The 24,207-nt window shown below is 42.3% G+C and overlaps 1 protein-coding gene across 2 annotated transcripts in view; it reads left to right on the forward strand.

Annotated features, from left to right (window-relative positions):
• The first annotated feature begins 877 nt into the window (after positions 1–877).
• The window catches only part of LOC137265794 (matrix metallopeptidase-21-like), a 105,758-nt gene continuing 82,428 nt past the window's right edge, over positions 878–24,207 (forward strand). Inside the window, exon 1 of one of the 2 annotated variants that reach the window (XM_067801255.1) lies at positions 878–921. The gene's annotated coding sequence lies outside the window, so the exon portion shown is untranslated. Of the gene's footprint in view, positions 922–14,003; positions 14,350–24,207 lie in introns of those variants that run through there. The other variant, XM_067801253.1, reaches the window with a different exon arrangement.

Here is a 24,207-nt window from a genome sequence, read left to right on the forward strand (position 1 = left end):
TCATAGATACATAATCATAATATCAGTCACTTGGATAGTGGGTCAGGATGTAACAGGTGGAATAATGTGGAGTGTGGCGTAAAACAACACTCAGTCAGTGCCTTGAGAGTAAGTTACATTGTAGATTCTTTGTCATAAAGCATCAAAAGCTGATGAGTCTCAGTAACGCTGGTGCTGGGTGCGAAAGAAAAACATATAAACATGACTTGCTCCTGAGATTAACATATCATTCCTTCTAGCATCATGCTCCCAGTAAAACCAGTAGAGTCACACGTGCCAGTAGTGGACGCTCTGTTTGGCAGATACGGGCAGGATCCGTGAGCCTTTCATCAATTTCTCTTCGATATGTCCTGAAGGCCTTGTGCCGGTCATGCAGGCATTACCTTTGCACTTCCAGTGATGCAAGGAGCTCCAGGAGGGACATAGTTACACCGTTGTCAGTGATATAGGCTTCACATTTGCACTTCCGGTAATGTGATGAGTTACCTGAGGGACATAGTTATCGGTGCACATGACCTTATCGTGTGACCGTATCAGAAATGTCAAAAACGGAGGGAATTTCAAAATTCCCAATATGTGGCGTTCTCGCAGTTACCATGCCTACATGACATCCCCCTAGGAACTGCAGAAGAGACGCCATTCATCACCGCCGTGCATTGCGGCAGACGACACAAACACCTTCGTGTCACAATATGTCAAAAAGTCACCAAGCTGTGAAACAAACAGCGTCGCTCGGGCCCCTGGCTCCGCTTGTCATTGCCACGAGTTACGTCACGTAGGTAGACAGGGAGAAATTGTTTTCAAAATGTCTGGAAAACATCAAAGCGTTTCAGCGCCTTTCCTCGCAGTTTCACACACTACCACCTCCAACTTTTGTGATACACCCTCGCCAGTATGGGCACATCGCTTGAAGCAGAGGACGTGAGTACGTTTAGCTCATATTTGACATGACTTATTAATGTGTCAACAGCCCTATATGGATAACTGTTAAATAACCGTGTGTACACACTCATTGTATACAGTTTTCACGCAGTATTGCGTTCGTTCCCATTGTAACATGGCGATGAAATGTATTGCTTACTATTCTTCGAAGAGAGGAGAGGTGCTCAAGGACTAGCCTCGAAAACGAGAGGACAAACAATTCCATGTGGATATGCAGTAAAATATGTATATAGCAAACTCAAGTGACCACACGTGTCGTATCTATGTAACCATAGTTCGACTTCATACAGAAAGTCGCCGATACAAAAATCCAGTTCCTTCTGTCCGTCAGTTCGTAACAAGCATAGCTGTATGAGATCCATGTTTCCTTGACCCACATATTGTCACTTAACTCGCTTTGCACACACATACACACGCGCGCGCTCACGCACACACACAAACCAATAACGAAATGCCACTGTCGCCTCCAAAATTCACACTTTTGATGGAAAATAATCGGTTGTGGGTGTACGTTGTGTAATATCTGTGTATTCATTGAATGGCAGCGTGAGGAATTACGTGATATTAAATAACTGTCAAGCAAATACAGTAACCACCTACGTTTAATCTAAAACAATGGCTTGTGGATATACCTTGAGCAGTGTCTATGTATTTCGTACGTGAGAGTTAATGTCACATCAGTTTCTGGACAAGAACAGGTTTTCATCCATGTTTCCACCCAGAAACAATGAAGACTTTTATACTGGATGGTGATTATATTTGTTTTGTGACCTCGTGTTTATTGTATTATCACCTCGCGTTTATAGTCATATTATGACCTCGTATTTATAGTCGTAGTTTCACCTCGTGTTTATAGTCGTATTATGACCTCGTATTTATAGTCGTAGTTTCACCTCGTGTTTATAGTCTTATTTTCACCTCGTGTTTATAGTCGTAGTTTCACCTCGTGTTTATAGTCGTATTTTCACCTCGTATTTATAGTCGTAGTTTCACCTCGTGTTTATAGTCGTATTATGACCTCGTATTTATAGTCGTAGTTTCACCTCGTATTTATAGTCGTAGTTTCACCTCGTGTTTATAGTCGTATTTTCACCTCGTGTTTATAGTCGTATTTTCACCCCGTGTTTATAGTGTTTCCATGTCTGGTTTCAGCTTAGTAACACTATCATAACTGGTTAGACTTCTTGTAAAACCCAGTTTTCAAGTCTATGCGTTCATTTGGCATTTGAATTGACCTATGAAGATCCGGGTTAGAAGAGGCTTTCAGTAACTCATGCTTGTAGTAAGAGGCGCTGGGATCGGGTTGTCGCATGGTTGACTTAGTTGACAGATATCGTCGTATCCCATTTGTTTAGAACGATGTTCTACATGATGTTGATCACTGTATTGTCTGGTTCAGACTCAGTTATTTACAGACCGCCGCCATATAGCTGGTATGTTGCTGAGTACAGCGTTAAAAACAACAACCAACCAACTGACCAAGATCTTTTATGGATAAATCCTCTTTTAATTCTTGACACACAACGTTTCGAGGTCATTTCAGATCCCTTCACAGGGAAGGGTATGACATAAGTGCAGTTAAAAACTTGACCTGTTACTTACATGCTGATGATGAATTAATGCTACAGTTGAAAGTTAATACACTGAGATGATGAATTTATACCAGATTTGAAACTTGAAACTGGTATAAAATCAATCTCTGCGTATTAACTTCACAGCATCAACTGTCAGTTCGCCAGATGAATGGGTCTGACATGACCCGAAAACGTTGTGTGTCAAGAATTGAAAGATTTATCCATAAACGTTCTTGGTCATATATAACAGTTTCTAAATGACGCTAACAGACGACCAACCAATTATTTTATATTTTTTATATATGCATGTGTGTGGATTGTATCTCTATCCAGTGGTACAGATTTGAATCTGTCCCATTACCAAATGGAAGTGATTATTACCGAATTCATGCATGAATGACTGAGATTCCAAGCGAAAGTATACATACATGTATTCATTTTGGTTGAAATCTGGATTCATTAACAAACGGTGATAACGCCAATTTGCACGTGTGATAGATAATACTGTATACAACTGTACATTGCCTCGTGTGACTTTACGTGGCAGCGTCATAAATATTAAACGTGGTACACACTACATATGTCCTCGGTTCTTAAAGATTAGGGTAGAATGCAGCTTGTTCTTGTCACAGGTGTTCCCCTGTGCGTGGACAGATGCAGTTATATCAGTCACTGGATGGCCTGGTCCAGATTTGATGGTTACAAAAGTAAAACCCTCCGTCATACAGATATAGCATAGCTATAGTGCGACTTTTAATAAGAATGAAATCACTTAACCATTAGGCTTCGTCTACAGTAAATGTGGTTTAATGAGTTTAGTATTACGAAACTTGCAGCAATGTTTCAACGCCAGAAATGGGTTTCACTCATTGTACCCACTTACAGTAAAACAAACAAATAGTATGTATCCCGATAGTAACATTTTTTATGGTGTATTTCCATGTAACTGTGGTAATTATTAGTTTGCCGAACGGTCTGTAACAGAGAATTCTTGTTTCATAACTGAATACATAAACACAAGGATGAAGAGTACGCAGAGAATAGAGTCAGAATGCTTGGCGTCTTATACAAAGAGTCTTGAAACCACAAGAACTTGCACTGTATTGTTATACAGGAACAAGCTCCCTCTCGACAAGTTTACATTGCCGTACCTCTGGTCCAGTAACGCGTTGGTAACGGCGCCTCATCAATATCATAACAGGCCCTACAATAACCGACAAATCTGCAATAATCAGCATTATGGGCAAGCAAACTCTTCTCAGTCCTAATCTTTAATCACCCCAGGCTTTCGAGTGAGTCACCCAAACCAATCAACAAACTGGAAATGTTTTTGCAAGCCTTCTTGTCAAGTTTAGCAAAGTTTTGCTTCCGCTGTAATAATAATAAAAGTTTTGCTAGTCAGCTATTTGGCATATCAAGTGTTATACAAGCAGGAGGTGAGAGAGAGGAAACCCAGTTCCAGTCTAGCCAAATGGCGAGGACTCTCTTCAAATAATATGTCTATCGTGTACCGCAATCGCCAGCCTGATCAATAACGTTCTGATTTCCAGGGTGTTCGGAGTCGGCTTCAGAGCGGCTCTGGGACGGTCTGACACTGTTGCAGAAAATTCCCTGACCTAAACAGGAGGGTAAATGCGTCTGGGTCTAAAGCTACATATATAAATTGCTTCTTCAATAAAAAAAGCAAAATGAAATTTCATGCATACGAGACAGTTTGATATTTGTCGAGGATTGATACGTGCTTTTAAACACGTGACAACGACCTCTATCACGTCAGCGCACGTGACATTGACTTCGAGATTCGCTTGAAAGTTTTGACGGTTGCTTAGGACCCCTGGTTGGCTAAACATTAAGCTTTCATAAAAAAAATAAGAATATCATGTTTAAGAAAGTTAGGTTTTAGAGATGTATACATATGTATATTGCAAATGCACATTTTATGCAAAACAACACGTATTTCAACACAAAGGCCGTTGTTACATGATTTATTTATGTTCTGGCGTCTAACACAAACTGTATTGTTTGCGTATTGTGCTAGACATCTTGAATAATTCTTGTATACATCACAGCACAAGTTCATTGTGCCCTGTCATTGCCAAGGAGTCGATAGATTTTAAGATATGTGCAGATTGGGTAGAAAGCATGTAAGGCGCGCTAAACATGACATCTTGAGGAAATCGAACTGATGCCGTAAATGTCTCTAGTCAACGTAACGTTTACAGATGTTGCCTGCGGGCGCTCCTGTAGGGTAGCTCGCATGTCATCAATTTGTGAATCACTCTATTCTTGTTCTTGTTGAAGCAAAATATCAAATACCCATTGCTTAGTTCAGGGGGACGATAGGAAATGTGGTATCTGACATAGATTGTAATTGTATGTTGGATCCTAGCTTGGATCTGGGGTATGTTTCTCACCTTGAACCATGAAGCAACGGCTGAGAGTGGTTTTGTAGGATTACTCGAGTGGAGATCGCAGAAATGGCTTCACACATTGTCAGGGATGGCAATAAATCTTGAATTGCTAATGTACCCCGGTACAGTGGCACTTGTGAATTCACTTGCCCTGATAACTTTTCAACTATACTTCCTGATTTTTGGTTGATTATTTAAACAAACAACATGATTAACAATGGAAACTCCACTGGACACCAGTACAGCGTGATTTACAAATTAGCTTGCCCGACAGAAAAAAACCCACTAGACTGGGACGTCGGGCAATGGGTTATTTCCACCCCTGCATTGTACCCATGTTTGAAATCGAGCCTAGACGATCACTGACGGGAGGACAAATGCATAATGCTAACCCCCCACCTGTTACAGTCCTGAGGTTGTCATGCTTTTCAACCTCTACGATTGTCTCTATAGCGAGCCCTACCAGTTTCATAGCATGTCCGATGGTTTAATGTTTGTTCTTGCTGCACTCGACAGTCCGGATCTATTATGTCCATCTGTAAATACGCAATCACAAGTCAACCCAGTCGTTGATATCATGAGCATTTGTCTATGCAGATGGAACACGACGTTATGCACTAGTCATGTCAGCGAGTCTGATCACCCAATCCCATTGTCGCCTTTTCAGAGAGGCATGCGTTGCATATTTTGAAGACCAGTTTTAACCCGGGTCAGCTGTACAAAGTTGTACAGATGATAAATGTTGTGGGGCACGCTAGTGTATATGTATTTCGGTAAAGGTTTGTTACTCAATCTCACTGTATATCACTGTAACCTCTATGCTATATCCGGGACTATACATTCTCAGTAACGTACAGATTCTAGTACTTTTGAAAAATTAGGTCCCACACCTAATTGCTAGCCACCGCGGCTGCCACTCCAATGGAGGCTGGACAAATGGTAGTCTTGACTGAGCGAGTTTAGTTTAATGGCGCTTTTAGCAATATTCCAGCAGTATCACTACGGGGGACACCAGAAATGGGCTTGACACATTGTACCCAAGTGGGTAATGACTAGAATTGGTCATCAGCAACCCACACGTGTCGTAAGAGGCGACTAACGGGATCTGGTGGTCAACTTTAACCATTTATGCATATCGTCCCATTTTGGGGACGGGTACTTCGAGAAAGCATTTCTCTCCTAATGCTGGAGATAGAAACTTGCAATATGAACGTGCATGAAGCTGAGTAATCCGTTTAGTGGTTGAGCCATTCACATTACTTGAAGAGTGAAAGTACTTTTAAGCATGACCAGTTCCAGTGGCGAGGTAGCTCACCTGCCAAATCGGCGAAGTGTGACGTTCGATGATTTTTTACATGTAACTATGTATTTTAACTATGTAAGTTCATTAGAATGTGTTTAAAACTTTCGTTGTTCAAACTGAAAAACAAAATACAAATGGTTTGCATTCTTACCATACTCAATTTTCTACTAAAGTACCGCCCAAAACAAAAAACGGGGCGATATGTAAATAAGTAACCTAAGTAGGTAATATATTATTAATCTTAAAATTGACTCTTTTGATTTAAAAGCTTTCATGAAATGCAGTCAAACTGGCTTTTATATGCAATTGTGTGTATTAACAAATTGAACCTGAACATTTTATGATTATTCTTGATCACATAAATGTTTTCTGGTGAACTAAACATTCTAGTTGATGAATGTATACCTAAGTACTCCGCTGTTCCTCACATATGAAAACAGTGGGTCCAGGGTTACTTTACAGTGTAAAGGTGCATTCATGCACACACATGGAGGAAGTGAAGGGCCGTCTCTCGTCGGGCCATACACCCGGGCCCGTTGTGATATTGCTGGAATATCACTAAAACTCACTCACTCACTCGTACCTAAAGGATAGCACTAGCTCCCCTGATGGTGCTCGGCATTAAAGGCACAAGTTAGTTCGGTGTCCGAGTATTGTACCTGATGCTGCACTATGAAATCAGTTGAAATCTGAAGGCTACAAGCAGACATACACAAACACACTCACACCATATGACTGCACTGATCTTGATAATGCGAATCAGGAATAGAGCGTTTTGTTCCCTTTGTTAAGCACTGATTCGAAGACACTTGTTCTGTTCCCCACAACGGAACATTGTCCATACTGGTATATGGTTGTGATCCTGCTGACATGTGATCCCTGCTCTGGACACAGGCACCAAGTAACCGGGTATTTCAGTCTTGCATTATGGACAAATCTCGTTCCTGCCTTCTCTTCCAGAGGGCCCTTATTCTCCAAACGTTCGTAGCTCTAGGAATTCTTGAGTGTGATCGTAGTCAGTGTGTGTTAAGAACATGCTTAAGAAGTTCTTAGGGCTACGAAAGTTTCGAGAATAGCTAACCAGCAAAGGTTCAAAGGATTATTATGAACTTATTACACATGCATGTGAATGTTGTGAAAATATTAAGGGCATACCTACTGGTAGCACTATTACCATAGCAACGATGTGGTACAATGTTCAATGTAACTCCCTATTTAAACATGATTTCAGCCTAATATATATTCGTCTCACGAAACATTACACCGATTAGATCCTGATGTTTTCTTTAATTCTAAAGACACACGTTCATACTTATAAAGACGTTTAGAGACCATAAATAGTTTTATTGGATACATTTCCTCGTTTATGGGCCTAGCATTATAGCTTCACACAAGATTTGTCTCCAGAGTTACAAATTGATGTGTTCTTAAGTAACAAGCATGTTATTTTGAGAACAGATAAAACTGAAACGAATGAGCTGCTCTGCCACATGCGACACTGCGATGACTTTTTCCTCACGATTGCAAAAAGGTTGAAACTGAAACGAAAGATATATTGTTTTGTTCTTGGTATTTGTATCGTCGCGATTTGCTCGACCCCACCGCTCTTCATCGCTGGGGTTTGTTGTGTCTAGGATGTGCTGCTACTTTCAACAAGTTCCTCACATGTGTGTAAGGGACGTACGTTGAACACAACACAAGAAATTGCGTCTTACTAAATTGCGGTTGAGTGCCTTCTGTTGACATGAATGAATCATTGTCTGTGACCTATTTAACATCGATAGTTGAGGAGAGAGGGGCAAAGGGATACGGGGAGGGGGTTGGGGGTTGGGGAGGGACCGGGGGAGGGGGTTTCGGGTTTTGGGGAGGTGGTATTGCTGTGAGGACGTGCTGACTGGCGGGTTTTCATATAATACATACAACGTATGTGTCATTTGTTTAATTTATCAGTCCCGGTATTTATTTGGGGATTGTTTTTGGTTTCATTGCTAAAGAGAAGAGCCCTAATGTAGGGTGGTTGCCAACGAAAGGTCCTTGATATGCAGTGGGACCGCGTGTTGAACAGCCAGTTGTGCTCACGAACGTCTAAGTGTTACTCAGGTAGTTGTGTTGACGAAGGTCAACGTGTCACACAGGTAGTTGCGTTGATGAAGGTCAATGTGTTACACACGTGGTTGTGTGGACGAAGGTCAACGTGTTACACAGGTAGTTGTGTTGGCAAAGGTCCGCGTGTCACAAAGGAAGTTGTGTTGGCGAAGGTCCGCGTGTCACACAGGTAGTTGTATTGATGAAGGTCAATGTGTTATACAGGTAGTTGTGTTGGTGAAGGACAATGTGTTACAAGCGTAGTTGTGTTGATGAAGGTCCGCTTGTTACATAGATAGTTGTGTCGATGAAGGTCCGCGTGTCACACAGGTAGTTGTGTTGATGAAGGTCTGCGTGCTGCACAGGCAGAGAGTTAGCATGACAGGCATGTGGTCGAGTTGATTTAGTTATAATTTTCATACAGGTCTACATGTATCAGGCAGATGTGTTGATGAAGACCGAGGAAAACAGACACAGTGGTAGTTGTGTTGATGCATGCTCACACGATACACAGTTGTTTATTTTGACAAGGGTCAGCACTGTTCATTTTTATTTCTGTTTGTTGGGTTTTCACGTAGTGTAGTAGTGCTTCATGATAGTTCCATACTCATACAGTTGTATTGACGAGTGCTGTACATCAGAATTAGCACCATACTGTGTAGATTCTACAGCCTACACTATGATTGGTAATAAATAGCGGAACGTAATGTTGATCTCTCTTTGGAATATAAAGGACATCGAGAGAAACAATCAATAATCAGTGATTAGTGAGCGAGTGAATTTAGTTTTATGCCGCTTTTCGTAATATTCCAGCAACATCATGCAGGGGAGACACAAAAAAATGGGCTTTACACACTACACCACTGTGGGGAATAGAACCCGGGTCTTCGGCGTGACGAGCGGACGCTTTAACCACTAGGAGCGGTGGGGTAGCCCTTGTTACAGTATTCGCTCGTCATTCCGAATGTTTGAAGCCCATTTCTTGTGTCCTCCACCGTGATATTGCTGAAATATTGCTAAAAGTAAAACCAAACTAACTCACCCACTTTAACCACTGAGCTACTCCACCGCCCCTGGTGATCAGAACCAGATACAGTTTGTATGGGGAAAAAAATCCAGTATGTCTTCAGATAGTATATCCCGCCCATGATTTGTTTTGTTTCGTACATTGTATACTTTAATGACGTCACCTTCACACTGTCAACCCGATGACCTCATCTCCAACTGCTTCAATGATGGCGGAGTCAATGTCTAGCCAAGCTCCCTACAGAGAAGTATGATAAATTCCTAACACCGCGGTCACACCCAAGATGGAACAAGTTGGGAAAGCCTTTGATGTTCAAGAGAAATACGATTGTGAATGTGTCTATTAGTTACACGGAGGGGCCTGTCAGAGACAACAAACAGACTTATTATTCAACATCATTATTGAGTTAGTCTTCACGTTTCAGACAAATCCGCATCTATCATGAAGACTGATAGGTTCAGCAATGTGCCAGGTGTGGGCAATACAAGAGGGTTAGCTGAGGTGAAGGTTTCAGGAGGGACGCCATATCTACTGCTACTACTACTACTGCTGCTGCTGTTACTAATACAAAGCCTACTACTACTACCACTACAACTTCCAACACTACCACAACTACTACTGCTGTTGCCACTACTACTGCTGAGAAGAATGCCACTACCACTACGACCACCACTACTACTACTACTACTACAACTACTAATACAGCAACGACACCTTCTACTACCACTGCTACTACTGCTGCTACTACAACAACTACTACCACCACCACTACTAGTACTACTGCCTCTGCTGCTGCTGCTATTACTGCTGCAACTGCTGCTGCTGCCTCTGCTACTACTACTGCTACTACTACTACTACTACTACTACTACTGCCTCTGCTACTACTACTACTACTATTACTACTTCGACGACGACGGCTACCAGTCCTACCACCTAGTTCTATAACAACTACACAACTGATACAATACGTTGTCACTGACTCTGAACGCAACATCTGATTACAATAAGAATTCACATCATGCATGAACAGCTCGAGGAGGATGTGGAAACAGAAGCCAAAGTGCGAACACTGATGGGAGAGCTCATGATCACTGATGTAACTGAGCTAAGTACACGTGTGAAAAATTCATTCCCAGTGTACGGACATAATGGTGAATTGTTGGTATAGTACACTATCACTATCCACAGTTACCTGGTTATGTCTCACATTTCTCAACTGTAGAAGACAAGTACTGTCGACCTCGAAGTTTGGAATGAGAACTTGATGTGCCAGAACCAGAGATTAGCGTCTTATCACATTAACTGAGGAGCGGTAGCCTAGTGGTTAAAACGTACGTTCGTCACGCCGGAGACCCGGGTTCGATTCCTCACATGGGCATACTGTGTGAAGAACATTTTAGGTGTCCCTTGCTGGAATATTGTAAAATTAACTCACTCACTGGCAGTAATTACCAAGGGCAACCATTTGCAAGTTAATTAACAGTTTGCAATAAAGGTGTCGTAATTTATCGTCTACGCGGACGCCCCGTGTACTGATGTACACGCCTGAACTAGAATTTGCACCACTACCATGCCATCCGTTTGCGTTAGTCTTATCAGTCGTTGGGGCGGAGGGCTCGTCACTCCGAAGATCCGTCTTCGTTTCCCCCTATGGGTGTACAATACATGAAGCCCGTAATAATTACTGGTGTCAACACTGTGATTTTGCTGGAATTTTGCTAAATGTGGGTAATACTATTCACTAGGTCACCGGTATCAGTTGTATATCAAAGTGGTTCTAAACCTGTTTTAAATTATACACACAGCACCCCAGCCTTGTTTTTCATGAGCATGACATTTTTACATAAAATAAATGATTTTTTCGAGAATATATAGTGCGTATGTGTCAAAAAACGTGACATCCTGCTAAATCTGTAACATTATATTTAGCACGTATTTCCATCAGTTTTTTGACACATTGTTTACTTCCACACAAGAGACTCTGACCTGTTTATGAGAATCGTGTAAGTCGGAGTATTTATGATGGATAAATCAGCATCCCACGCGTCGTCTCTACGGCGACAGTAACCCGATATCGAGACGATAACACACCCCGACTAGATATACGCTTAGTCACCCCCTCCCACACGTACTTATCTTAGACACCATACTTTAGACATATCTGATATACCTTCTTCAAGAACACAGTCTCCAACCCGGACAGCAGGCTGAGGAAATAGGAAGGCTTTACTATACACAGAATCACACATACTACTTGTTCTGACATTGCTCATATTACGTCATTTTATTGTCTCCTTGGATCTTGGAACCTGTCCTGACACCTGTTTCGGTCATGTGTTTGACTCAGAGAGTATAGTTTTGCACCATTTGTCGTAGTATTCGAGAAATATCACCAGAAATTGAGTTTGCAAATTACACCCATTTTGGTAATCGAACCCGGGTTTGCAGCTTACGAACTAACGCTTTAACTACTAGGCTACTCGACCGTCCCTGTTTGAAGGAAGAACCTACATCTGCACACTATACGCGTTGTTCCTGCATGTGGTTGACTGGACAACCTTTTCTTTAACAGAATGGACGTCATGTTCAATATATATGTGCCTCAACGCCTAGTAGACAAGGAGCCTTCGCTTTGTCCCTGTACACGTGGATGAGTAGACACCTTAATTCACGTTGTTCCTAGACTAGATACCTTTACACTATCCATATGCGCATGTAAGACTAGATATCTTCACGTTGTCCCTGTACACGTGGATGACTAGATACATTCACGTCGTCCCTGCATGCATGGATGGCTAGATACCTTTACGCTGTCCCTATGCGCATGTATGACTAGATATCTTCACGTTGTTCCCGTGTACGTGGATGACTAGATACATGTTTATGAACAGACACCTTGATGTAGTCCCTTCACTGCAACTTTAATCGAAAGGACACCTTCAATTTGTAAACTTCTTGCGATTTAGAGAAGAAGCCTTTATACTGTCCATGCATACCTTGTAACCTAGAAACCTAAACGTTTCCCTTCTCAGCGGCAGAGAAGACACCTTAACGGTGTCTCCTTACATTTTCCTTGTGCGTGTGGTCCCCAGGACACCTTACAGTTTTCCCTGTACATGTGGTGGTCTAGACACCTTCCAGTTTTCCCTGTACATGCGGTATCCTAGACACCTTACAGTTTTCCCTGTACGTGTGGTTGCCGTGCCTCCTTAAAGCTGTCCATGCACATGTGGTGGCCTAGACACCTTACGGCTTTCCCTGTACATGCGATTGCCTTTACACCTTACAGTTTCCCTGTACATGTGGTCACCTAGACACCTTATGGTTTTCCCTATACATGTGGTAGTCAAGACACCTTTCAGTTACTTCTGCATATGTGATGGTCGAGATACCTTACATTTTCCTCCTGTGTGTGGTAGTCTGGACACCTTACGTGTGTGTGTGGTATTTTGGACACCTTACAGTTTCCCTGAGTGTGTGGTATTTTGGACACCTTACAGTTTCCCTGTGTGTGGTGTTTTGGAAACCTAACAGTTTCCCTGTGTGTGGTATTTTGGACACCTTACAGTTTCGCTGTATATGTGGTAACCTAGACACCTTACAGTTTCGCTGTATATGTGGTAACCTAGACATCTTACAGTTTCCCTGTATATGTGGTAACCTAAACACCTTACAGTTTCCCTGTATATGTGGTAACCTAGACATCTTACAGTTTCCCTGTATATGTGATAACCTAGACATCTTACAGTTTCGCTGTATATGTGGTAACCTAGACACCTTACAGTTTCCCTGTGTATGTGGTAACCTAGACACCTTACAGTTTCCCTGTATATGTGGTAACCTAAACACCTTACAGTTTCCCTGTATATGTGGTAACCTAGACATCTTACAGTTTCCCTGTATATGTGGTAACCTAGACATCTTACAGTTTCCCTGTATATGTGGTAACCTAGACATCTTACAGTTTCCCTGTATATGTGGTAACCTAGACATCTTACAGTTTCCCTGTATATGTGGTAACCTAGACATCTTACAGGTTCCCTGTATATGTGGTAACCTAGACACAATGATGTCCCTACGCATGTTGCCGCCTTCACAGTATCCACTTGTACTGCTTCTACGTCAACGACTGCGGAAACAACACAAACAACAACAACAGTAACAAACTTCTTTTGTAAGCAGTGTTAAAGCTATGTTGACCCATGTTTTGGACATTGTCATGATGCGTATTTACGCGTCAAGTAAACATAGATATGTCTTCGTTACTCCCACGGACTGTATCAACGGGTACAGAGGACTGTATACTTACAGGGTGACACCAAGGTCTGCCACTTCACCACTCCCCATAATACCTATCAGAACCCCACAACTACTTCCTGTCCGCATAGTTGCTATTGTGCTGGCCACGGGTTTTACATGCTTTCATTGTCTCTCGACACCACATACACCTCTTCAGGTGTTTATATCGCGTAATATAGACGTGATTCTGAGTACAAGTCATGGCCCATTTCCCAATTCCCCCGTAACGCGAACCCCAGTGTAATGGCAAAATCTCTAGTTCCCCTCTAGATGGAAGGCGGCCTTCGCGATACGTAACTTTATCGATATGGCTAATTAATCTGGAATCTAAACTTTTGGCGTCGGGTTTCAACGAGGAATTAAAGGGAAGGCCTAGTAGGAGCACCGTACCGTGCTGGTTTAGCCAGCAGCGAGTAAGCCCTATGCTCGGCGCGGACTCTCGCAGTCATTGGTGCTCGGTGTTCTGTCTTGGAGCCTGGGATTGGAACCCCTGATACTTCGATGTTTTGTCCGGCAGAGGAATTTATTCTGCGAATGGTCCACAAACGAGCCAATCGCCATCCCTTTAGTCTCCAGCTAGAGAAGTGGGTCATTTTGCCGGAGGCACAGTATTGATCTTTGTAGGGACAGACCCCTGGCCCATCCCGCCGCATCGTTCAAAGCTGCTCCAGCTAAGAGACCAACAAGTACCTGTCTTCGCCCATCAGGTAAGCCCCGCACTTAGTTTCAAATTGCCCCTTTGGGGGCTCGCGTTAACATACTACATGCTCATCAAATAATTTGACAATGGTTCAACTACTAATTCGACTTTAAACAACTTTCAAAAACTTTTAACGGTATTTAGGTTTACTTCGAAGACACCTGTTTTCCGTTTGTAAAGAGCAACCAACATCAGCGATGTATGTTTATATACTTTTTACATAACAAAATTATCACGCATCTTGTTGCTGTAAGTTTGACTTCATCCAGGATGCGTCTTCAAAAGGCTTAAAACATAAATAACACAAATGTTAAGTTTATAAAAACAAACTCCCGTCCGCTGAGCATAAGTGTGATAGAGTTCTGATATAACATACATCCAATGTTATACAACAATGCATTTGGAGAGCTGATGTATTTCTGCATAGCACTGAACTTTTCGGTATACCTTTTACGCGTGCAGCTGAGTCTTATGAATAAATCAGGAACGCGCTTAATGTCATGGTCGACCAAAACGTGATTGTTGGCAGTCACGTTATAATCAAGTTTTTACCCTGACGACTTGATCTGAACGGGCAACGCGTGCTTACGATATAGATGAATTCCAAGTGCGTGTCTGAGCCAAACCGAGGTGCACGTGCCAGTGAGAGTGCACCAGTGCTGTCTTTAAGTGCGTGTTACATCAGCTATAGTATTCCGACCTATTTGTCGTGTTTTGATCCAAAATGAAGGGCGTACGTCACGAGCTTATCGAAAAGACGCAACCCTCCGAGGTCCATGTGAACAGAAACAATTTACGCAGAGAACAGGCGGAATCAGCGCGTTGCAGGCAGGTGTGATGTAACAAAGTCCCAGTTTAGTGAATACTCGTACAGTGTACAACACTTTTCCCTGATTTCCTTACTGACTCCGACACGGACTGTATGTATTAGTCTGTCGCGGTAGGTGTTTCAAGTTGATCGTGCGACCCCCGCAGAGAGCTGTCTGCGATAGTGTCGTCTGCGTGACAGACGACAGTTACGTTCGAACAGATGTCTCAAATTAGGCGCTCGTCACGATGGTTGCTCAATGTTGGGCACTAGTTAACATAGCACCACTATAGTCTCCAGTTCACTGCGTCTGGCTGTACCATATTGTGGGCAGTATTGTAGCCTAGTGGTTAAACTCGTCACGCCGAAAACCCGGGCTCGATTCCCCACATGGGTACGTTGTGTGAAGCCCGTTTCTGATGTCCCCCTGCCGTGATAATGCTGGAATAATGCCTAAGGCGGTGTAAAACTAAAGTCACTAGCATACTCACTCCTCTGAAAGTACTGTTCGCTCACAGTTTGTGACACCTGCGAACACAAGTAAGGTGTCAACGAACCAGGGTTCATAATCGTACCATATTCATGGACCCTAACGCTCCCATGGGTAGTAACTCTCCACAGAGCATGATGCCACATGATAACAATAATTCATTTGTGGAACTTTGACCTTGATATAGAAGTTTTGGTTTTTAGATAACTCTATCTTTGTATATTTTGTAACCGCCTTTGTTTCAAAGCAGTTTACATTCGTAACACAATGCTGTGTGTATTTGTTTACGAGTCATATGAACAAACGACCTTCCGTTCTTGAAGCACAGGAACCAGACCCTCAGTTGCACCCGCAGAACTCGTAAAATCTCAAAATGTAAACACGAGATTTAAGATTGTGTATATATTTGTAAATTATGTCGTATGGTGTAAACATATCTAGTTGGGGAATTCTGACTACAGCAGAAATATCTTGGATTTATCATGGGTCATGGCCTTTGGTAGGAATGAAATATGGGACAGTCGGATAAGATATACTCTGGTAGACTACCGTTTAGTCTTTATAGCAAAAACAAAATGCATGCATGTTCAAATGTGATTAATAATAAACATATAATGGCTGACAGAGGCATTTAGATGCCCGTTGTGTTTCCTTCAGTTTGAATAGTTGTCACAGGTTCGATTGGATCTTTAGCAACTCAAAGGCATGTTTGTAAGCGGCGACGAAGGGGATTGTTTGGTAGACGTGGCTTCACGGCCTTCATGATGTATGTCATAGTGTCCGAATGTTCATGATGTCAGTCACTGGATCTTCTTCCTTCATAGAATAGAATTCTTACATAGAATCTTCTTTCCCGGGCGACAGTTCATTAATCCTGTTTCATGTGCCTAGAAAATCTACAGATTCTCTGTCCGTCTCTTGTTGCAAGTGACAAATCCAGGCACGCCTTTTACACTCAATTTACGCCAATATTTTGAAGATAGGGTGGTTTGAACAGTGTCCACTCTGAGTGATTCAGATCTCTGGCGTAAACTATTCCGACAAAACCTACATGGACAGGTACCGCTATGACAGACCTACTATCGCACCGATCTGAAACTCGAACCAACTATTGCAGGATCCTGGTCTGCGCATGCGACGTAACTCCGCAAACGAATGAGAAGCCTAAGAAGATTGGACACCCATCCAGTTCTGTTTTGAATAACTTAATAAACCGTATTTTAAACTGTGTCTAATGGACAGAGTACCTGTCTTAAGAAACTTTCATGGATTGTTTCATTTGGCCGTTATCTATTTGGATGTCTGATGGGTGTATCTAACGATGACCTACTTACCAGTCTACCTACAAGTTCGTCTCGCTGTTCGGTAAACATGAAGACCCCGTATTGCCCCCTTAATTGCACAAAGGAGATACTGATATTAAATGGAACACAAGTCTTCGTTGAGACTCTCCCGTTTGACTATCACTTTCGTTTACGTTGTTCTAACTTTCACATTTGATAATTACGTGGCGCGCTTTGCCAAGGTAGGGAAAGGGAAGAAAATAGATGGTTTCTTTAGACGACTGCACTATCACTGTTGGCGGGTCTTGATAACGCAATCACACGCGGTGCCCACTGATCCCCTCACCGGTGGTATACGACTCAGCATGGTGTATCATGCTTGTATCGTCTGTCTCATACATTTGCCTGTCGAGCTTGTACTTCGCGAACTGAATCTCAAAAAGAATCCAAACTGAAAAACGTTAATTTCGGAGATAAGACAGAGGTACCTTTGCATGCGTTGATATTGTACGGCATCACTTTGGTATTTGATCGGATGTCTGCGTTTAGGATTGTTATTTTTATTTAAACATGTGAATTCATCCAGTTACGTTGGGCTGTTGCCGGTGACGTTGTCTTACTGCGTGGTTTTCAGATGTGCGAATCTGCATCAGCCAAATAATGATGCTCACTGTTGCTAAGACACGTAGTCAGAAAATGTATACTCCCCATGGAGATGAAAATGAAATATTGGTGGTCACTGCTGCAAAGGTTTTGTTAGGTTGGTGAGGTGTTGTGAGGTATCATGAACTTCGATCTACGAAATTGTGATGCCACGACATGTGTCAATCAAGTCTACGAACCTGACCACCCGATTCTATTAGTCGCCCCTTAAGACAAGCATGGGTTGCTGAAGACCCATTAATATTCTAACCTGGTTCATTTTGGATGATGAGGATGGGACGATAGTGACGTCGTAGGGCCGCTATTATTTAGTCTATAATATACGAATGGAACCCTGTAAAGTAGTGATGACACCAGGTTTAACAGCTGTGAGATTTAGAAATATAGACTCACGTACAACCCCCACCACCCACCAAATTGAAAAAAAATATAATAAAAGAAAAAATGTACAAAATTAAGCAAAATCAACAAATTGTGTACATGTTGACTTGCAAGTTGAAAACAATGTTAACGTGTTGCTAAAACACCACTGATATGCTCGTGCGTGTCACGCGCTAACAGAATCAACACAAACATCAAAAAGATAGTTTGTAGTATGCCTGTTTAGCACACATCAAAATGCAAAGATTATCAGCAGCGGAGCGAGGCCTGCACTGTCGTAGAGAGGATGTGGTGTGACGGGGTAGTGGCGAAGAGCCATATTGCCATATTGCCATATCTGCTAAACTTATTGCTGAAGTTATTGCTGAACCTCATCAGGCTCATAGATACAACAGTCAGTCTGGCCGGTGTCATGATTTTCTTTCGCTCAACCGGATGTCCAATGACGTCAGCACATCAGCAGGAACACACTGATCCGGGCATCGTGGCCTTTCGACCTTTCTTGTCATGAACCTTTTAGCACAGACTGATCCGGCACGGCGCTCACATTTAGCTACGATGTCTGTGGTGTGCTGGCAAAACATACGAGATGTTTGTGAGTCATAATCAAGACATTTAAAAAGAATATTTGCATTATTCTTTTAAAAACAATACCAAAGCACCAGGTGTATACTTTGTTTAATACCTCAGTTTATATCCCGTGCTTGACAGTCTGATACAGAACACCTTGTCATAATTGTATAAACAATGTATGAAGCCCATTTCTGGTGTCCCCCGCCGTGATATTGCTGGGAAATTGCCAAAAGCGGCGTAAAACTAAACTCACTCACACAAGTCCCTGCAAGTAAAGACTTCCATTTGTCTAACTCCTATTTGAGTGGACGCCGCGGTGGCTGGCGATTAGGTGTGAGACTCAATTCTTCAAAAGTACTAGAATCTGTACGTTACTGTGAGTGTGTAGTAGCAGATATAGCATGTGTTACAAAAGTGAGATTGAGTTACGTCACGTTTAGCAATAATCCAGCAATATCACAGCAGTGAAACACCAGAAATGGGCTTCACATATTGTACTCATGTGTTCATGTGGGGAAGCGAACCGGGGTTTCGGCGTGACAAGCGAACGCTGATCTATGCCCCCACCCCCACATTTTCCATAGATATTTGTTACATGTTATAAACTACTGCTTAAAGAAACCTTTCTTATTCTGAACGTATGGAACCTTATGAAGCATTGCTCACAATATCAATCATTAATTTGCCCGGCATTGTTGTTTGAATAGACAGTGGCGTTAATCAACAATCGAAAAGAAGGTATTACGGCTTTTTGTTGATATCTGCGTGCTTCAACTCCTTTTTCTCTACTATTTTCCACATCGACTCAATTACGCAACCCATTCACGATCCATGATGCAAGGCAGAGCTGACTTGACATTCACATACGTCACACCTTTGAATTACGCACCCTTGTCATGTTGCCACGTATGAAAAAAGGGAGAGTGGAAAAGTAAGGGGGCTGGCTGTTATGTATGAAGAAAGTTGACCTTGGCAAAGTACTGATGATTGTGTTTGCGGCATGAAATATTATATAAAAGAAAGGGACGACAGATCCCTGAAATGTTTGTTTCTTTTAGAAAGAACATCAGCCTAATGCACATACAGCTCAAGATATACACTTGCTAACATAGACAAACGTGCATGTGTTTATATCCTCATGGGTGGCCATGTCGTCGTATGCGCAGCAATCCCTTGTACAGAGTTATGTCCCTCAGTCGTGCCAGAATCCTGTAGTCGTTACCCTGGAGATACGCCCTGAATACAGTTTGTCTGTCACCGCCAGACCCTCGCTCGCAGGTTTTTACGATGTAACAAAACTGATATACGTTTCAAAGGACCACCAAATCCAGCTGACTCACTCACAGTACATAAGAGTGCAGCGTCGTAATACCCAAGACCCAGAGACTTCGATATATGCAGTTTACTGGAGCATAAGAACACGATAGTGCGCTGTACCTCATCAATCTTTGATTATGGTGAGATTAGATGACTAGTCTATGACGCTCGCAGAACCAGAACGGGGGCAACGGGAATAGGTGAGGGGAGGGGACGCCAGGATGGGGGATACGTGCGCCGGTGATAGTTCCTGCACTTCATCTCGGGGAATTATGAGGGATGCACTTACGTTTGACATTTCTCCTCGGCTAGATTATCTGAAAGTAATGGCTCAAGTTGATAGTCACGTCTCCTATCTGTAATGGATTGTTTGGAATCATAGACCATCATGGCGTAATGAATTTCTCCAAGGTTAAAAAGTCTTCAAAGTGGGTATTTCATCTTCTGTAGGTCAAGGTTGGGATATCAGCGATGTTCACGTGTGTATGGTTGATGGTACGTCCGTTAATGTAATTGAAGCTTGAAGGCTAATTGGCGCAGCTCCGTAAGATAACGTTCAAATGGATCGTTTGAGTATCGATCTTCAAAAGATCAATATCAGGACGGTACACTACAAGAAATCTGGGATATTTGCAAAGAATAATTTGCAAGATTCTAGCGTTGAGAGGTCCGGGAGGGAAGAGGGATTCAATTGGAACCATTGGTTCCTGCAATCAGATTAACCAATCAGAACCAAGAGCAGAACGTGCAAACAAAAGGCCAGGCTGAGTGGCTGGGCGGGCACCGTGAAGTCCAGGGCTGCTACGCGTTGTAAAGCTCCCCGTAAACATTGCAATATCTCCAGTATCAACCGTTTGGTACTGACCCATACTCGTCTGTCTAGACGCCTGCATCGATCTTGCGTTGTCCTTCTCATCATCCCTATTATTGCCGACATCATTAAGCAAACTGGCCTGGCCTCTGTCCCATCAACAACGCTCACATGGTAAATCACGACAAGAGTCAAGTGGAAATTGCTCGTAAAAGAAAGTGTTTTCATTTCGCCTCTTGCCCCGTACACATCTTAGTAAAGTTCCGGCGTCACCCTACTTGTTACACGTTGAGATGAGGGACGTCGCCATCAGATAGGCCCAGTGAAGGGAGATAACCCAAGAGGCATTAACGGCACACCATCTGCTTCAAATTGAATACTACTGCAACTTCGTCTGCGCCTTTCCCCCAATTACTATTACCACAAGAAGAAGAAGAACAACAACAACAACAGCAGCAGCAACAGCAACAGCAGCAACAACTACAACTGGTACTGATTCCCCAGCTACTACACCTGCTCCAACAAAAACTACTCATACTGCTATTATCTCTATAACGGCTGCTCCTCAACGATCACAACTTCTACTGCCACTACTGGGTTCCTAGTACTACTGCTACGACTACTACTACTGCTACTGCTACCAGTAGTAGTATTAGTACAACTACCGCTATTACTACTGCTTCTGCTGCTACAACTACTACAACCGGCACTACAACCACAGCTTGTTGTTGTTGTTGTTCTTCCTCTTCTACTACTACTACTACTACTACTACTACTACTACTACTACTACTACTACTACTACTACCACTACTACGTCTACGTCTACGTCTACGTCTACCACGTCTACTACGTCTACGTCTACTACGTCTACTACCACGTCTACTACCACGTCTACTACGTCTACTACTACAACTAGCACTACAACCACAGCTTCTTGTTGCTTTTCTTCCTCTTCTTCTTCTTCTACTACTACTACTACTACTACTACTACTACTACTACTACTACTACTACTACTACCACTACAACTTCGTCTACTACTACTACCACCACCACCACCATCACCACCACCACTACTACTACTACTACTACGTCTACTACGTCTACTACCACGTCTACTACGTCTACTACTACGTCTACTACTACGTCTACTACTACGTCTACTACCACGTCTACTACCACGTCTACTACGTCTACTACTTCTACCACTACTGCTACGTCTACTACTACTACTACTACTACTGCTACGTCTACTACTACTACTCCTACGTCTACTACTACCACTACGTCTACCACGTCTACTACGACATCTACTACGTCTACTACTACTACTACGTCTACTACTTCTACCACTACTACTACGTCTACTACACATCTACTACTACTACTACTTCTACTACTACTGCTACGTCTACTACTATTACTACTACTACTACTGCTACGTCTACTACTACTACGCCTACTACTTCTACCACTACTACTACGCCTACTACACATCTACTACTACATCGTCTACTACGTCTACTACTACTACGTCTGCTACGTGAACAACTACTACTACTACTACGTCTACTACGTGTACTACTACTACTACGTCTACTTCTTCCACCACTGCTACGTCTACTACTACTACTTCTACTACTACGTCTGCTACTACGTGTACTACTACTACGTCTACTACACATCTACTACTACTACATCGTCTACTACGTCTACTACTACTATGACTACTACTATTACTACTACTACTACAACGTCTACTACTACTACTACTACGTCTACTACGTCTACTACTACTACTACTACTACTACGTCTACTACGTCTACTACTACCACGTCTACGTCTACTACGTCTACGTCTACTACTACTACTACGTCTACTTCTTCTACCACTACTACGTCTACTACTGCTACTTCTACTACTACGTCTGCTACTACGTGTACTACTACTACATAGTCTACTACGTCTACTACTACTACTACGTCTACTACTACTACGTGTACTACTACTACGTCTACTACTACGTCTACTACGTCTGCTTCTTCTACCACTACTACGTCTACTACTACTACTACTTCTACTACTACGTCTGCTACTACTACTACTAGTACTACTACTACTACTTCTACTACTACGTCTACTACTACTACTACGTCTACTACGTCTATTACTTCTACCACTACTACTACGTCTACTACTGCTACGTCTACTACTACGTCTACTACTTCTACTACTACTACTACGTCTACTACACATCTACTACTACGTCTACTACTACCACTACTACGTCTACTACTACTACGTCTACTACTACTACTACGTTTACTACTACTACGTCTACTACACATCCACTACCACTACTACGTCTGCTACTACTGCTACGTCTACTACTACGTCTACTACTACTACGTCTATTACTTCGACCACTACTACTACGTCTACTACACATCTACTGCTACTACTACGTCTACTACTACTACGTCTACTACTTCTACCACTACTACGTCTACTACTACTACGTCTACTACTACTACGTTTACTACTACTACGTCTACTACACATCCACTACTACTACTACGCCTACTACTACTACTGCTACTACTACGTCTACTACGTCAAGTACTTCTACCACTACTACTACGTCTACTACTACTACTACGTCTACTACTACGTCTACTACTATGTGTACTACTTCTACCACTACTACTACGTCTACTACACATCTACTACTACTACGTCTACTACTACTACGTCTACTACTACTACGTCTACTACTACTACTACGTTTACTACTACTACGTCTACTACACATCTTGTACTACTACTACATAGTCTACTACGTCTACTACTACGTCTACTACTACGTCTACTACTACTACGTCTACCACTACTACTACGTCTACTACTACGTTTACTACTTCTACCACTACTACTACGTCTACTACACATCTACTACTACTACGTCTACTACTACTACTACTACGTCTACTACTACTACGTCTACTACTACTATTACTACGTCTATTACTTGTACCACTACTACTACGTCTACTACTACTACTACTACTACGTCTACTACTCCTCTACTACTACTACGTCTACTACTACTACTATACATTTACTACTACTACTACTACTACTACTACAACGTCTGCCATTGCTATGTTCATTTGTCGTTGAAAGTCATTGTGCTAACCGTGTAGTTTCCCCATGAGTTCGAACCTTAATTTTTCAGTATTCAAGATGCTTGGTTCATGTACGCCGTACCATGACATGTGGATAAACAATAGTTAAAAGATTGCGTCACTGTAATCACTTCTTTCTCTTTGAACACGCACTGACATGACAAAACCTTCCCATTCAGTCATACACTATAACAAACATAGCTAGCTATAACTAACACAGCCATCATAAGCGCCAAACAAAGTAAATTTTACAGATTATTCTCACGAGAATATTGGAGGCTGCATTTTTCTGTAAAATATGGGTCTTTAAGGAAGCGTTCGTGAGATTAAATCGCAAGTAGCCTTCTAAATTTT

Source organism: Haliotis asinina, chromosome 15, assembly GCF_037392515.1.
Source record: "Haliotis asinina isolate JCU_RB_2024 chromosome 15, JCU_Hal_asi_v2, whole genome shotgun sequence".
Taxonomy (NCBI): Eukaryota; Metazoa; Mollusca; class Gastropoda; order Lepetellida; family Haliotidae; genus Haliotis; species Haliotis asinina.